This window comes from Schistosoma haematobium, chromosome 4 (genome assembly GCF_000699445.3).
Source record: "Schistosoma haematobium chromosome 4, whole genome shotgun sequence".
Lineage (NCBI taxonomy): Eukaryota > Metazoa > Platyhelminthes > Trematoda > Strigeidida > Schistosomatidae > Schistosoma > Schistosoma haematobium.
The window spans coordinates 4,033,367-4,052,100 of record NC_067199.1 but is presented as its reverse complement, the minus strand read 5'-3'; positions in this window follow the sequence as shown (position 1 = coordinate 4,052,100).

Sequence of the window (18,734 nt, the reverse complement as noted above, 5' to 3'; positions counted from 1 at the left end):
CTGAAAGGGGAATAGGTACAGGTTTGAGGTCTAAGCTAGACTTTTCTTTGCAGACTTTTAATTCTGCATCGTCTGCTTGTAATTTAGCCAAGGTTTCAAGGCTGATGTCATGATTGAGTACCATCGTATTGATATCCCTCCTAGATAGTGCGTCTGCAACAATGTTCGAGTGACCTTTGATAAACCTGATGTCTGTGGTAAATTGTGAGATATAATCAAGTTGTCTTGCTTCTCGTGGGGAGTGTTTGTCATACGATGTGCTAAAAGAATGGCAAAGGGGTTTATGATCTGTCATAATGATGAAATCACGACCCTGTAGCAAAAGTTGAAATGTTTTACTGCTAAATACATAGCTAAGAGTTCGCGTCCAAAAGTACTATAACGTTCTTGTGCTGGCGATAATCTCTTGGAGAAAAAGGCAATGGAGGTAATCGTGTTGTTTACTCGCTGTTGTAATACTGCCCCTACGGCTTTTTGTGAAGCATCCGTGCATAGGATCAACAGTGTTGTGGGGTCAGTATTTAGGTGTTGGAGCATGGTAGCATTAGCAATCATGGATTTAGCTTTTTCAAATGCTACTTTGGCATCGGAAGGTAACTTGAATATTTGGTTCTTTTCTTTCTTGGTACCTGATTTATCGTTTTTCAGTAAATCTGTCAATGGCTGTAGTACATCGGCACAATTTGGTAGAAATCGTCGATAAAAATTACATGTTCCAAGAAAACGGCGTAGTGATTTTACTGAGGTTGGTTCTGGATAGCTGGAGATGGCTTTGACTTTCTCTTCAAGTGGTTTAATTCCTTGGGAATCAATGTGGTGTCCCAGGAATTCCAGAGATGAGGCGCCAAATATACACTTCGAAGGGTTGATTACAACACCATAACTTTTGAAACGTTCAAAAAGCGTGTGTAGGTGTTGAACATGTTCGTCAATGGAAGAACTAGCGATTAAAACATCGTCGATATAGACAAATACGAAATCCAGACCTCTAGTTACTTCGTCCATAAATCTCTGGAAGGTTTGAGCGGCGTTTTTTAGTCCGAAAGGCATCCTCAAGAATTCAAACAAGCCAAAAGGTGTGATTACAGCTGTTTTCTCGATATCCTCAGGTGCCATCGGTATTTGATGGTATGCTCGGACTAGATCTAACTTTGAAAAATCTGTTTTCCATGTAGATTTAAAGAAAAATCATGCAGGTGAGGGATCGGATACCGGTCTGGGATAGTCTGGTTATTCAATCGGCGATAATCTCCACATGGGCGCCAGTCTTGATCTTTCTTGGGAACCATATGCAGCGGCGAGGCCCAAGGACTGTTAGATTGTCTGATTATCCCAGGTTGCATCATATGTTCGAATTCTCTCTTAGCGAACTGCAACTTGTTTGGAGGGAGTCTTCTCGCCCTGGCGCGAATAGGTGGTCCTGTAGTAGTAATACTGTGTTGGACACGATGTGTGGAGCATTCGTTTTGGTAATCAGCTCTGGTTATACTTTCATAATTCGATAGGATATCGGTGAAAATTTTGTTTTCAGGTCTTAACATACGGACTCCATGGATTTCGTAACTGGAGATAGTTGTGCCACTGACCTGTAAGCTTGTGTTTTTGTCGATTAGTTTCTTTTTTGCCATATCTACAAGTAGGTTGTAAGCACCGAGAAAATCGGCCCCGATAATGGGTTGTTTGATTTCAGCTACGATGAAAACCCATGTGAAACGTCTCCGGAGACCGAGATCTAAAATAAGTGATTGCTCGCCTTAAGTTTTAATGACTGTGTTGTTGGCTGCGACTAGAGACAATTTAGTACTCTGAGGGTGCCGTCGTTGAGAGAGCTGTAATGGGATAATGCTGATTTTGGCTCCTGTATCGACCAAAAATCTGAGCCCGAAATTCGATCCCTGACATGAAATAGACGGCTCGGGTAGTGGCCAGAAACAGGCGCCGCCATCACTGTCTGGCCGGGTCGTTTCCCTGATTTTCTGTGTCAGACGCAGAAAATGTGCACGGTCGTGTACAACGCCGTGCTTTGGTGCCGTATTTTTGGTGGTACCAACAAACATCAAATGTTCGCTTCGGTGACCGAGACCGTTGTCTAGAAAAAGATCTTCGTCTGGAGGGGATCTCGATTGTCTAGCTTGGATGGTTGCTATGGTCGATTGCAGTGACGCCAGCTGGCTCGTTAATTGTGTTAACTGCTTTTGAAAGGAGGCTAAACAGCTAATATCTGTTGGTCCAGGTGGTTGCAATGAGTTTACACAGTGATTATCGTGGTATACTTCCATCATTTTATCTGCCATGTCGGCTAAGTCATCAAGTGCGACGGATTTCCCTGAAACACTGAGAATTTGTCGAACGCTGTGTGGTAATCTTTGAAACCACATTTGCTTTAGGAGGGCTTCGTCTAGCTTGTATGGACCGGCGAGTTGTTTCATGTGGCGGAGAAGTTGCGAGGGTCTTTTATCACCCAAGTCACAAGATGTTAACAACTGTTGTAGCCTTTTCTCATCTGAGACCGTGGTGCGTTGAATAACTGCTGCTTTTATCTTATCATATGGTTCAGATTCTGGCATGTGATCGATTAAATCACCAACTTCAGCGGCAATCTCGATAGGAAGTGCGCCGACTACGTATGCATACTTTGATGCCTGAGATCTTATGCCTCTAGCCATGAATAAAGCTTCAATTTGAGCAAACCAGACTCTGGGATTATTAGCTCCATAAGTTGGGAGTCTGAATTCTGAGATAGAATTAACTGGACTAAAATTATTTTCGGGAGAGTTCGACAATGAGACAAAAGTTGTTACTGGAGGCGAATCCATATCAATGAGTTTAGTGGGAGAGGACATTACGAGAAAAAAATAAGCCAGTAAATTGTGTGAAATGAAAAACAAAATAACCGTTAAGTTAAACACGAGGCTCACCAAATAATTGTGGTGGACCAGACAATATATAAACGCAAAAGGTATCAACAAAGTTAATAACAATCAATAGTAATATTAATATATACAAGTTAAATGTTACAAATACAATAATAATTAAGGACGTTACTTAAATTGCCCAAACGTTGCGTGTTCTGATTAAGTCCAGTAATGTAAATCCACAATTATAAATGCTTGATGACTCTGAGCAGGTTGGTGAACTCTCTAGCGATATAGTCCAACGTAGGATGTGATATATTCCGATTATAGTCTATAAATGTAGATAGTATTTGATTTAAACTTCCATTAACTCAATCACAAATGAAGATAGAACTAGGAATGCGTGAGTAGTAATGTATTTGTTAACCAGCACGAATATGTCACGCTATGTAGTAGCTCAACGGAAAGTGTCTTCAAGGTCAATGACTAAAACAACACGTACAGTCATTTAATGATGAATGTACATACAGTGGAAAATTGACAAAATAAATACAAATAATATTAAAAACTATTTACAAAATAAGCTTGTTAGAGTTATCTCCACATAGCTCCCCCCAGAGTGTCCGGAGGTAACACTGGTTATAATAACAACAAAATTGTGAGAATATGATATGTATATAAAAAAAAATATTTACAGTTATAACAAACAAAGATGCGGAGATGCGTATGATATGTATATTAGTGAGACATACCGTGTGTTATCGAGTGAAAAAATAACAGTGATGTCACAGAATAACAAACACAAAAAAAAAGAATATACTGTCATTTAATGTCTTGTTTAGCTAACAATGATAATGTGTAAAACTGTTAATGACCCACACACACACAAACGAAATTGAACCGTTTATTTTTGTGACAAAATTTTTTTTTTTTTGAAAAAGTGACAAAACGAATAATTGTGGGAAAATGTGATTAATCATATACACTGTTAAAAAAAATTTTTTTTTAGATGGGATTGATAGTGTAGGTCCTCGATAATTGTTTGCTTTGATTGTTTTAGTTTTTTTTATATGGCAAAATGTACGTAACGCTTTGGTTTTTTTATAAGTCTCCCAGAACGTGTTAAACAAGAGGGTGTAGTGCTAAGTTTTTCCTCTTCCTCTTGTTTCTTAGCAATAGATGGGAGTGATTGTTTGTTCGCAGTATTGTCTTCTGTGTCATGAGGGACTTCGTAGGAAGCTGGTTTTATTCGGTCTATAGAAATTGTCTCATGGTTCCCATTTTTGTTGATAATGAAATATTTGTCAGTGCGTTTTATTACTTTATAAGGGCCTTCATATGGTGGTGTCAGTGGCTTTTTCACCGCGTCTACTCGGACAAAAACAAATTTGCACGTTTCTAAATGTTTATCGAGATGGACTCGGTTGTCGTATTCTTGAGGTGGTATTGCTCTGATGCTCTGCATCATTTGTAGTAATCTGCTTACAAAACGAGAAGGGTCTCCTGGTGTTGTGGTTTCATTCTTGACCAGTTGTCCTGGTAACGTTAATGTCGTGCCATAGACTAATTCAGCGGCCGTGCATCCGATGTCTTCCTTTACAGACGAGCGAATCCCAAGGAGAACGAGCGGTAAAGCATCGCTCCATTTTGAAGGGTCCGGTTGTGCCATCAGAGAGCTTTTTAGTTGGCGATGGAATCTTTCAACCATGCCATTAGCTGCCGGATGATAAGCTGTCGTTTTAACATGATTTACTCCAAGAAGTTTAGTGAACTCGTTAAATAGAACGGATTGGAATTGGGGACCGCGATCTGTTGTGATTGTTGATGGTACGCCAAAGTTGGATATCCAGCGGTCGAGGAAAACTGAAGCCACTGTCTCTGCCGATGTGTCTTTAATGGGGCATGCTATGGCCCATCTTGTGAACCTATCTATTGCGGTGAGGATATGTGTGAAAGAGTTTGATGGTGGCAGAGGCCCAACTAAATCTAAATGCACGTGCTGGAAGCGTTTGTCAGGGATAGGGAACTTCCCAATTGGACTGTAGGTGTGTTTTTGCGTCTTACTGCGTTGGCACTGGAGACAGTTACGTGTCCAACGTTTAACATCCGAGTTGATTTTAGGCCACACAAAACGTTCGGTAATGAGCTTTGTTGTTGCTCTGATGCCTGGATGTGAAAGACCATGCAAATGCTGGAATATTTTTCGTCGGCAAGCATGTGGGACAAACGGACGATTGTTGCCTGTTGAAGTGTCGCACATGATGAATTCGTCTGAAAGGGGAATAGGTACAGGTTTGAGGTCTAAGCTAGACTTTTCTTTGCAGACTTTTAATTCTGCATCGTCTGCTTGTAATTTAGCCAAGGTTTCAAGGCTGATGTCATGATTGAGTACCATCGTATTGATATCCCTCCTAGATAGTGCGTCTGCAACAATGTTCGAGTGACCTTTGATAAACCTGATGTCTGTGGTAAATTGTGAGATATAATCAAGTTGTCTTGCTTCTCGTGGGGAGTGTTTGTCATACGATGTGCTAAAAGAATGGCAAAGGGGTTTATGATCTGTCATAATGATGAAATCACGACCCTGTAGCAAAAAGTTGAAATGTTTTACTGCTAAATACATAGCTAAGAGTTCGCGTCCAAAAGTACTATAACGTTCTTGTGCTGGCGATAATCTCTTGGAGAAAAAGGCAATGGAGGTAATCGTGTTGTTTACTCGCTGTTGTAATACTGCCCCTACGGCTTTTTGTGAAGCATCCGTGCATAGGATCAACAGTGTTGTGGGGTCAGTATTTAGGTGTTGGAGCATGGTAGCATTAGCAATCATGGATTTAGCTTTTTCAAATGCTACTTTGGCATCGGAAGGTAACTTGAATATTTGGTTCTTTTCTTTCTTGGTACCTGATTTATCGTTTTTCAGTAAATCTGTCAATGGCTGTAGTACATCGGCACAATTTGGTAGAAATCGTCGATAAAAATTACATGTTCCAAGAAAACGGCGTAGTGATTTTACTGAGGTTGGTTCTGGATAGCTGGAGATGGCTTTGACTTTCTCTTCAAGTGGTTTAATTCCTTGGGAATCAATGTGGTGTCCCAGGAATTCCAGAGATGAGGCGCCAAATATACACTTCGAAGGGTTGATTACAACACCATAACTTTTGAAACGTTCAAAAAGCGTGTGTAGGTGTTGAACATGTTCGTCAATGGAAGAACTAGCGATTAAAACATCGTCGATATAGACAAATACGAAATCCAGACCTCTAGTTACTTCGTCCATAAATCTCTGGAAGGTTTGAGCGGCGTTTTTAGTCCGAAAGGCATCCTCAAGAATTCAAACAAGCCAAAAGGTGTGATTACAGCTGTTTTCTCGATATCCTCAGGTGCCATCGGTATTTGATGGTATGCTCGGACTAGATCTAACTTTGAAAAATCTGTTTTCCATGTAGATTTAAAGAAAAATCATGCAGGTGAGGGATCGGATACCGGTCTGGGATAGTCTGGTTATTCAATCGGCGATAATCTCCACATGGGCGCCAGTCTTGATCTTTCTTGGGAACCATATGCAGCGGCGAGGCCCAAGGACTGTTAGATTGTCTGATTATCCCAGGTTGCATCATATGTTCGAATTCTCTCTTAGCGAACTGCAACTTGTTTGGAGGGAGTCTTCTCGCCCTGGCGCGAATAGGTGGTCCTGTAGTAGTAATACTGTGTTGGACACGATGTGTGGAGCATTCGTTTTGGTAATCAGCTCTGGTTATACTTTCATAATTCGATAGGATATCGGTGAAAATTTTGTTTTCAGGTCTTAACATACGGACTCCATGGATTTCGTAACTGGAGATAGTTGTGCCACTGACCTGTAAGCTTGTGTTTTTGTCGATTAGTTTCTTTTTGCCATATCTACAAGTAGGTTGTAAGCACCGAGAAAATCGGCCCCGATAATGGGTTGTTTGATTTCAGCTACGATGAAAACCCATGTGAAACGTCTCCGGAGACCGAGATCTAAAATAAGTGATTGCTCGCCTTAAGTTTTAATGACTGTGTTGTTGGCTGCGACTAGAGACAATTTAGTACTCTGAGGGTGCCGTCGTTGAGAGAGCTGTAATGGGATAATGCTGATTTTGGCTCCTGTATCGACCAAAAATCTGAGCCCGAAATTCGATCCCTGACATGAAATAGACGGCTCGGGTAGTGGCCAGAAACAGGCGCCGCCATCACTGTCTGGCCGGGTCGTTTCCCTGATTTTCTGTGTCAGACGCAGAAAATGTGCACGGTCGTGTACAACGCCGTGCTTTGGTGCCGTATTTTTGGTGGTACCAACAAACATCAAATGTTCGCTTCGGTGACCGAGACCGTTGTCTAGAAAAAGATCTTCGTCTGGAGGGGGATCTCGATTGTCTAGCTTGGATGGTTGCTATGGTCGATTGCAGTGACGCCAGCTGGCTCGTTAATTGTGTTAACTGCTTTTGAAAGGAGGCTAAACAGCTAATATCTGTTGGTCCAGGTGGTTGCAATGAGTTTACACAGTGATTATCGTGGTATACTTCCATCATTTTATCTGCCATGTCGGCTAAGTCATCAAGTGCGACGGATTTCCCTGAAACACTGAGAATTTGTCGAACGCTGTGTGGTAATCTTTGAAACCACATTTGCTTTAGGAGGGCTTCGTCTAGCTTGTATGGACCGGCGAGTTGTTTCATGTGGCGGAGAAGTTGCGAGGGTCTTTTATCACCCAAGTCACAAGATGTTAACAACTGTTGTAGCCTTTTCTCATCTGAGACCGTGGTGCGTTGAATAACTGCTGCTTTTATCTTATCATATGGTTCAGATTCTGGCATGTGATCGATTAAATCACCAACTTCAGCGGCAATCTCGATAGGAAGTGCGCCGACTACGTATGCATACTTTGATGCCTGAGATCTTATGCCTCTAGCCATGAATAAAGCTTCAATTTGAGCAAACCAGACTCTGGGATTATTAGCTCCATAAGTTGGGAGTCTGAATTCTGAGATAGAATTAACTGGACTAAAATTATTTTCGGGAGAGTTCGACAATGAGACAAAAGTTGTTACTGGAGGCGAATCCATATCAATGAGTTTAGTGGGAGAGGACATTACGAGAAAAAATAAGCCAGTAAATTGTGTGAAATGAAAAACAAAATAACCGTTAAGTTAAACACGAGGCTCACCAAATAATTGTGGTGGACCAGACAATATATAAACGCAAAAGGTATCAACAAAGTTAATAACAATCAATAGTAATATTAATATATACAAGTTAAATGTTACAAATACAATAATAATTAAGGACGTTACTTAAATTGCCCAAACGTTGCGTGTTCTGATTAAGTCCAGTAATGTAAATCCACAATTATAAATGCTTGATGACTCTGAGCAGGTTGGTGAACTCTCTAGCGATATAGTCCAACGTAGGATGTGATATATTCCGATTATAGTCTATAAATGTAGATAGTATTTGATTTAAACTTCCATTAACTCAATCACAAATGAAGATAGAACTAGGAATGCGTGAGTAGTAATGTATTTGTTAACCAGCACGAATATGTCACGCTATGTAGTAGTTCAACGGAAAGTGTCTTCAAGGTCAATGACTAAAACAACACGTACAGTCATTTAATGATGAATGTACATACAGTGGAAAATTGACAAAATAAATACAAATAATATTAAAAACTATTTACAAAATAAGCTTGTTAGAGTTATCTCCACATAGCTCCCCCCAGAGTGTCCGGAGGTAACACTGGTTATAATAACAACAAAATTGTGAGAATATGATATGTATATAAAAAAAAAATATTTACAGTTATAACAAACAAAGATGCGGAGATGCGTATGATATGTATATTAGTGAGACATACCGTGTGTTATCGAGTGAAAAAAATAACAGTGATGTCACAGAATAACAAACACAAAAAAAATGAATATACTGTCATTTAATGTCTTGTTTAGCTAACAATGATAATGTGTAAAACTGTTAATGACCCACACACACACAAACGAAATTGAACCGTTTATTTTTGTGACAAAATTTTTTTTTTTTGAAAAAGTGACAAAACGAATAATTGTGGGAAAATGTGATTAATCATATACACTGTTAAAAAAAAATTTTTTTTAGATGGGATTGATAGTGTAGGTCCTCGATAATTGTTTGCTTTGATTGTTTTAGTTTTTTTTATATGGCAAAATGTACGTAACGCTTTGGTTTTTTTATAAGTCTCCCAGAACGTGTTAAACAAGAGGGTGTAGTGCTAAGTTTTTCCTCTTCCTCTTGTTTCTTAGCAATAGATGGGAGTGATTGTTTGTTCGCAGTATTGTCTTCTGTGTCATGAGGGACTTCGTAGGAAGCTGGTTTTATTCGGTCTATAGAAATTGTCTCATGGTTCCCATTTTTGTTGATAATGAAATATTTGTCAGTGCGTTTTATTACTTTATAAGGGCCTTCATATGGTGGTGTCAGTGGCTTTTTCACCGCGTCTACTCGGACAAAAACAAATTTGCACGTTTCTAAATGTTTATCGAGATGGACTCGGTTGTCGTATTCTTGAGGTGGTATTGCTCTGATGCTCTGCATCATTTGTAGTAATCTGCTTACAAAACGAGAAGGGTCTCCTGGTGTTGTGGTTTCATTCTTGACAAGTTGTCCTGGTAACGTTAATGTCGTGCCATAGACTAATTCAGCGGCCGTGCATCCGATGTCTTCCTTTACAGACGAGCGAATCCCAAGGAGAACGAGCGGTAAAGCATCGCTCCATTTTGAAGGGTCCGGTTGTGCCATCAGAGAGCTTTTTAGTTGGCGATGGAATCTTTCAACCATGCCATTAGCTGCCGGATGATAAGCTGTCGTTTTAACATGATTTACTCCAAGAAGTTTAGTGAACTCGTTAAATAGAACGGATTGGAATTGGGGACCGCGATCTGTTGTGATTGTTGATGGTACGCCAAAGTTGGATATCCAGCGGTCGAGGAAAACTGAAGCCACTGTCTCTGCCGATGTGTCTTTAATGGGGCATGCTATGGCCCATCTTGTGAACCTATCTATTGCGGTGAGGATATGTGTGAAAGAGTTTGATGGTGGCAGAGGCCCAACTAAATCTAAATGCACGTGCTGGAAGCGTTTGTCAGGGATAGGGAACTTCCCAATTGGACTGTAGGTGTGTTTTTGCGTCTTACTGCGTTGGCACTGGAGACAGTTACGTGTCCAACGTTTAACATCCGAGTTGATTTTAGGCCACACAAAACGTTCGGTAATGAGCTTTGTTGTTGCTCTGATGCCTGGATGTGAAAGACCATGCAAATGCTGGAATATTTTTCGTCGGCAAGCATGTGGGACAAACGGACGATTGTTGCCTGTTGAAGTGTCGCACATGATGAATTCGTCTGAAAGGGGAATAGGTACAGGTTTGAGGTCTAAGCTAGACTTTTCTTTGCAGACTTTTAATTCTGCATCGTCTGCTTGTAATTTAGCCAAGGTTTCAAGGCTGATGTCATGATTGAGTACCATCGTATTGATATCCCTCCTAGATAGTGCGTCTGCAACAATGTTCGAGTGACCTTTGATAAACCTGATGTCTGTGGTAAATTGTGAGATATAATCAAGTTGTCTTGCTTCTCGTGGGGAGTGTTTGTCATACGATGTGCTAAAAGAATGGCAAAGGGGTTTATGATCTGTCATAATGATGAAATCACGACCCTGTAGCAAAAAGTTGAAATGTTTTACTGCTAAATACATAGCTAAGAGTTCGCGTCCAAAAGTACTATAACGTTCTTGTGCTGGCGATAATCTCTTGGAGAAAAAGGCAATGGAGGTAATCGTGTTGTTTACTCGCTGTTGTAATACTGCCCCTACGGCTTTTTGTGAAGCATCCGTGCATAGGATCAACAGTGTTGTGGGGTCAGTATTTAGGTGTTGGAGCATGGTAGCATTAGCAATCATGGATTTAGCTTTTTCAAATGCTACTTTGGCATCGGAAGGTAACTTGAATATTTGGTTCTTTTCTTTCTTGGTACCTGATTTATCGTTTTTCAGTAAATCTGTCAATGGCTGTAGTACATCGGCACAATTTGGTAGAAATCGTCGATAAAAATTACATGTTCCAAGAAAACGGCGTAGTGATTTTACTGAGGTTGGTTCTGGATAGCTGGAGATGGCTTTGACTTTCTCTTCAAGTGGTTTAATTCCTTGGGAATCAATGTGGTGTCCCAGGAATTCCAGAGATGAGGCGCCAAATATACACTTCGAAGGGTTGATTACAACACCATAACTTTTGAAACGTTCAAAAAGCGTGTGTAGGTGTTGAACATGTTCGTCAATGGAAGAACTAGCGATTAAAACATCGTCGATATAGACAAATACGAAATCCAGACCTCTAGTTACTTCGTCCATAAATCTCTGGAAGGTTTGAGCGGCGTTTTTTAGTCCGAAAGGCATCCTCAAGAATTCAAACAAGCCAAAAGGTGTGATTACAGCTGTTTTCTCGATATCCTCAGGTGCCATCGGTATTTGATGGTATGCTCGGACTAGATCTAACTTTGAAAAAATCTGTTTTCCATGTAGATTTAAAGAAAAATCATGCAGGTGAGGGATCGGATACCGGTCTGGGATAGTCTGGTTATTCAATCGGCGATAATCTCCACATGGGCGCCAGTCTTGATCTTTCTTGGGAACCATATGCAGCGGCGAGGCCCAAGGACTGTTAGATTGTCTGATTATCCCAGGTTGCATCATATGTTCGAATTCTCTCTTAGCGAACTGCAACTTGTTTGGAGGGAGTCTTCTCGCCCTGGCGCGAATAGGTGGTCCTGTAGTAGTAATACTGTGTTGGACACGATGTGTGGAGCATTCGTTTTGGTAATCAGCTCTGGTTATACTTTCATAATTCGATAGGATATCGGTGAAAATTTTGTTTTCAGGTCTTAACATACGGACTCCATGGATTTCGTAACTGGAGATAGTTGTGCCACTGACCTGTAAGCTTGTGTTTTTGTCGATTAGTTTCTTTTTTGCCATATCTACAAGTAGGTTGTAAGCACCGAGAAAATCGGCCCCGATAATGGGTTGTTTGATTTCAGCTACGATGAAAACCCATGTGAAACGTCTCCGGAGACCGAGATCTAAAATAAGTGATTGCTCGCCTTAAGTTTTAATGACTGTGTTGTTGGCTGCGACTAGAGACAATTTAGTACTCTGAGGGTGCCGTCGTTGAGAGAGCTGTAATGGGATAATGCTGATTTTGGCTCCTGTATCGACCAAAAATCTGAGCCCGAAATTCGATCCCTGACATGAAATAGACGGCTCGGGTAGTGGCCAGAAACAGGCGCCGCCATCACTGTCTGGCCGGGTCGTTTCCCTGATTTTCTGTGTCAGACGCAGAAAATGTGCACGGTCGTGTACAACGCCGTGCTTTGGTGCCGTATTTTTGGTGGTACCAACAAACATCAAATGTTCGCTTCGGTGACCGAGACCGTTGTCTAGAAAAAGATCTTCGTCTGGAGGGGATCTCGATTGTCTAGCTTGGATGGTTGCTATGGTCGATTGCAGTGACGCCAGCTGGCTCGTTAATTGTGTTAACTGCTTTTGAAAGGAGGCTAAACAGCTAATATCTGTTGGTCCAGGTGGTTGCAATGAGTTTACACAGTGATTATCGTGGTATACTTCCATCATTTTATCTGCCATGTCGGCTAAGTCATCAAGTGCGACGGATTTCCCTGAAACACTGAGAATTTGTCGAACGCTGTGTGGTAATCTTTGAAACCACATTTGCTTTAGGAGGGCTTCGTCTAGCTTGTATGGACCGGCGAGTTGTTTCATGTGGCGGAGAAGTTGCGAGGGTCTTTTATCACCCAAGTCACAAGATGTTAACAACTGTTGTAGCCTTTTCTCATCTGAGACCGTGGTGCGTTGAATAACTGCTGCTTTTATCTTATCATATGGTTCAGATTCTGGCATGTGATCGATTAAATCACCAACTTCAGCGGCAATCTCGATAGGAAGTGCGCCGACTACGTATGCATACTTTGATGCCTGAGATCTTATGCCTCTAGCCATGAATAAAGCTTCAATTTGAGCAAACCAGACTCTGGGATTATTAGCTCCATAAGTTGGGAGTCTGAATTCTGAGATAGAATTAACTGGACTAAAATTATTTTCGGGAGAGTTCGACAATGAGACAAAAGTTGTTACTGGAGGCGAATCCATATCAATGAGTTTAGTGGGAGAGGACATTACGAGAAAAAATAAGCCAGTAAATTGTGTGAAATGAAAAACAAAATAACCGTTAAGTTAAACACGAGGCTCACCAAATAATTGTGGTGGACCAGACAATATATAAACGCAAAAGGTATCAACAAAGTTAATAACAATCAATAGTAATATTAATATATACAAGTTAAATGTTACAAATACAATAATAATTAAGGACGTTACTTAAATTGCCCAAACGTTGCGTGTTCTGATTAAGTCCAGTAATGTAAATCCACAATTATAAATGCTTGATGACTCTGAGCAGGTTGGTGAACTCTCTAGCGATATAGTCCAACGTAGGATGTGATATATTCCGATTATAGTCTATAAATGTAGATAGTATTTGATTTAAACTTCCATTAACTCAATCACAAATGAAGATAGAACTAGGAATGCGTGAGTAGTAATGTATTTGTTAACCAGCACGAATATGTCACGCTATGTAGTAGTTCAACGGAAAGTGTCTTCAAGGTCAATGACTAAAACAACACGTACAGTCATTTAATGATGAATGTACATACAGTGGAAAATTGACAAAATAAATACAAATAATATTAAAAACTATTTACAAAATAAGCTTGTTAGAGTTATCTCCACATAGCTCCCCCCAGAGTGTCCGGAGGTAACACTGGTTATAATAACAACAAAATTGTGAGAATATGATATGTATATAAAAAAAAATATTTACAGTTATAACAAACAAAGATGCGGAGATGCGTATGATATGTATATTAGTGAGACATACCGTGTGTTATCGAGTGAAAAAAATAACAGTGATGTCACAGAATAACAAACACAAAAAAAATGAATATACTGTCATTTAATGTCTTGTTTAGCTAACAATGATAATGTGTAAAACTGTTAATGACCCACACACACACAAACGAAATTGAACCGTTTATTTTTGTGACAAAATTTTTTTTTTTTGAAAAAGTGACAAAACGAATAATTGTGGGAAAATGTGATTAATCATATACACTGTTAAAAAAAAATTTTTTTTAGATGGGATTGATAGTGTAGGTCCTCGATAATTGTTTGCTTTGATTGTTTTAGTTTTTTTTATATGGCAAAATGTACGTAACGCTTTGGTTTTTTTATAAGTCTCCCAGAACGTGTTAAACAAGAGGGTGTAGTGCTAAGTTTTTCCTCTTCCTCTTGTTTCTTAGCAATAGATGGGAGTGATTGTTTGTTCGCAGTATTGTCTTCTGTGTCATGAGGGACTTCGTAGGAAGCTGGTTTTATTCGGTCTATAGAAATTGTCTCATGGTTCCCATTTTTGTTGATAATGAAATATTTGTCAGTGCGTTTTATTACTTTATAAGGGCCTTCATATGGTGGTGTCAGTGGCTTTTTCACCGCGTCTACTCGGACAAAAACAAATTTGCACGTTTCTAAATGTTTATCGAGATGGACTCGGTTGTCGTATTCTTGAGGTGGTATTGCTCTGATGCTCTGCATCATTTGTAGTAATCTGCTTACAAAACGAGAAGGGTCTCCTGGTGTTGTGGTTTCATTCTTGACAAGTTGTCCTGGTAACGTTAATGTCGTGCCATAGACTAATTCAGCGGCCGTGCATCCGATGTCTTCCTTTACAGACGAGCGAATCCCAAGGAGAACGAGCGGTAAAGCATCGCTCCATTTTGAAGGGTCCGGTTGTGCCATCAGAGAGCTTTTTAGTTGGCGATGGAATCTTTCAACCATGCCATTAGCTGCCGGATGATAAGCTGTCGTTTTAACATGATTTACTCCAAGAAGTTTAGTGAACTCGTTAAATAGAACGGATTGGAATTGGGGACCGCGATCTGTTGTGATTGTTGATGGTACGCCAAAGTTGGATATCCAGCGGTCGAGGAAAACTGAAGCCACTGTCTCTGCCGATGTGTCTTTAATGGGGCATGCTATGGCCCATCTTGTGAACCTATCTATTGCGGTGAGGATATGTGTGAAAGAGTTTGATGGTGGCAGAGGCCCAACTAAATCTAAATGCACGTGCTGGAAGCGTTTGTCAGGGATAGGGAACTTCCCAATTGGACTGTAGGTGTGTTTTTGCGTCTTACTGCGTTGGCACTGGAGACAGTTACGTGTCCAACGTTTAACATCCGAGTTGATTTTAGGCCACACAAAACGTTCGGTAATGAGCTTTGTTGTTGCTCTGATGCCTGGATGTGAAAGACCATGCAAATGCTGGAATATTTTTCGTCGGCAAGCATGTGGGACAAACGGACGATTGTTGCCTGTTGAAGTGTCGCACATGATGAATTCGTCTGAAAGGGGAATAGGTACAGGTTTGAGGTCTAAGCTAGACTTTTCTTTGCAGACTTTTAATTCTGCATCGTCTGCTTGTAATTTAGCCAAGGTTTCAAGGCTGATGTCATGATTGAGTACCATCGTATTGATATCCCTCCTAGATAGTGCGTCTGCAACAATGTTCGAGTGACCTTTGATAAACCTGATGTCTGTGGTAAATTGTGAGATATAATCAAGTTGTCTTGCTTCTCGTGGGGAGTGTTTGTCATACGATGTGCTAAAAGAATGGCAAAGGGGTTTATGATCTGTCATAATGATGAAATCACGACCCTGTAGCAAAAAGTTGAAATGTTTTACTGCTAAATACATAGCTAAGAGTTCGCGTCCAAAAGTACTATAACGTTCTTGTGCTGGCGATAATCTCTTGGAGAAAAAGGCAATGGAGGTAATCGTGTTGTTTACTCGCTGTTGTAATACTGCCCCTACGGCTTTTTGTGAAGCATCCGTGCATAGGATCAACAGTGTTGTGGGGTCAGTATTTAGGTGTTGGAGCATGGTAGCATTAGCAATCATGGATTTAGCTTTTTCAAATGCTACTTTGGCATCGGAAGGTAACTTGAATATTTGGTTCTTTTCTTTCTTGGTACCTGATTTATCGTTTTTCAGTAAATCTGTCAATGGCTGTAGTACATCGGCACAATTTGGTAGAAATCGTCGATAAAAATTACATGTTCCAAGAAAACGGCGTAGTGATTTTACTGAGGTTGGTTCTGGATAGCTGGAGATGGCTTTGACTTTCTCTTCAAGTGGTTTAATTCCTTGGGAATCAATGTGGTGTCCCAGGAATTCCAGAGATGAGGCGCCAAATATACACTTCGAAGGGTTGATTACAACACCATAACTTTTGAAACGTTCAAAAAGCGTGTGTAGGTGTTGAACATGTTCGTCAATGGAAGAACTAGCGATTAAAACATCGTCGATATAGACAAATACGAAATCCAGACCTCTAGTTACTTCGTCCATAAATCTCTGGAAGGTTTGAGCGGCGTTTTTAGTCCGAAAGGCATCCTCAAGAATTCAAACAAGCCAAAAGGTGTGATTACAGCTGTTTTCTCGATATCCTCAGGTGCCATCGGTATTTGATGGTATGCTCGGACTAGATCTAACTTTGAAAAATCTGTTTTCCATGTAGATTTAAAGAAAAATCATGCAGGTGAGGGATCGGATACCGGTCTGGGATAGTCTGGTTATTCAATCGGCGATAATCTCCACATGGGCGCCAGTCTTGATCTTTCTTGGGAACCATATGCAGCGGCGAGGCCCAAGGACTGTTAGATTGTCTGATTATCCCAGGTTGCATCATATGTTCGAATTCTCTCTTAGCGAACTGCAACTTGTTTGGAGGGAGTCTTCTCGCCCTGGCGCGAATAGGTGGTCCTGTAGTAGTAATACTGTGTTGGACACGATGTGTGGAGCATTCGTTTTGGTAATCAGCTCTGGTTATACTTTCATAATTCGATAGGATATCGGTGAAAATTTTGTTTTCAGGTCTTAACATACGGACTCCATGGATTTCGTAACTGGAGATAGTTGTGCCACTGACCTGTAAGCTTGTGTTTTTGTCGATTAGTTTCTTTTTTGCCATATCTACAAGTAGGTTGTAAGCACCGAGAAAATCGGCCCCGATAATGGGTTGTTTGATTTCAGCTACGATGAAAACCCATGTGAAACGTCTCCGGAGACCGAGATCTAAAATAAGTGATTGCTCGCCTTAAGTTTTAATGACTGTGTTGTTGGCTGCGACTAGAGACAATTTAGTACTCTGAGGGTGCCGTCGTTGAGAGAGCTGTAATGGGATAATGCTGATTTTGGCTCCTGTATCGACCAAAAATCTGAGCCCGAAATTCGATCCCTGACATGAAATAGACGGCTCGGGTAGTGGCCAGAAACAGGCGCCGCCATCACTGTCTGGCCGGGTCGTTTCCCTGATTTTCTGTGTCAGACGCAGAAAATGTGCACGGTCGTGTACAACGCCGTGCTTTGGTGCCGTATTTTTGGTGGTACCAACAAACATCAAATGTTCGCTTCGGTGACCGAGACCGTTGTCTAGAAAAAGATCTTCGTCTGGAGGGGATCTCGATTGTCTAGCTTGGATGGTTGCTATGGTCGATTGCAGTGACGCCAGCTGGCTCGTTAATTGTGTTAACTGCTTTTGAAAGGAGGCTAAACAGCTAATATCTGTTGGTCCAGGTGGTTGCAATGAGTTTACACAGTGATTATCGTGGTATACTTCCATCATTTTATCTGCCATGTCGGCTAAGTCATCAAGTGCGACGGATTTCCCTGAAACACTGAGAATTTGTCGAACGCTGTGTGGTAATCTTTGAAACCACATTTGCTTTAGGAGGGCTTCGTCTAGCTTGTATGGACCGGCGAGTTGTTTCATGTGGCGGAGAAGTTGCGAGGGTCTTTTATCACCCAAGTCACAAGATGTTAACAACTGTTGTAGCCTTTTCTCATCTGAGACCGTGGTGCGTTGAATAACTGCTGCTTTTATCTTATCATATGGTTCAGATTCTGGCATGTGATCGATTAAATCACCAACTTCAGCGGCAATCTCGATAGGAAGTGCGCCGACTACGTATGCATACTTTGATGCCTGAGATCTTATGCCTCTAGCCATGAATAAAGCTTCAATTTGAGCAAACCAGACTCTGGGATTATTAGCTCCATAAGTTGGGAGTCTGAATTCTGAGATAGAATTAACTGGACTAAAATTATTTTCGGGAGAGTTCGACAATGAGACAAAAGTTGTTACTGAAGGCGAATCCATATCAATGAGTTTAGTGGGAGAGGACATTACGAGAAAAAAATAAGCCAGTAAATTGTGTGAAATGAAAAACAAAATAACCGTTAAGTTAAACACGAGGCTCACCAAATAATTGTGGTGGACCAGACAATATATAAACGCAAAAGGTATCAACAAAGTTAATAACAATCAATAGTAATATTAATATATACAAGTTAAATGTTACAAATACAATAATAATTAAGGACGTTACTTAAATTGCCCAAACGTTGCGTGTTCTGATTAAGTCCAGTAATGTAAATCCACAATTATAAATGCTTGATGACTCTGAGCAGGTTGGTGAACTCTCTAGCGATATAGTCCAACGTAGGATGTGATATATTCCGATTATAGTCTATAAATGTAGATAGTATTTGATTTAAACTTCCATTAACTCAATCACAAATGAAGATAGAACTAGGAATGCGTGAGTAGTAATGTATTTGTTAACCAGCACGAATATGTCACGCTATGTAGTAGTTCAACGGAAAGTGTCTTCAAGGTCAATGACTAAAACAACACGT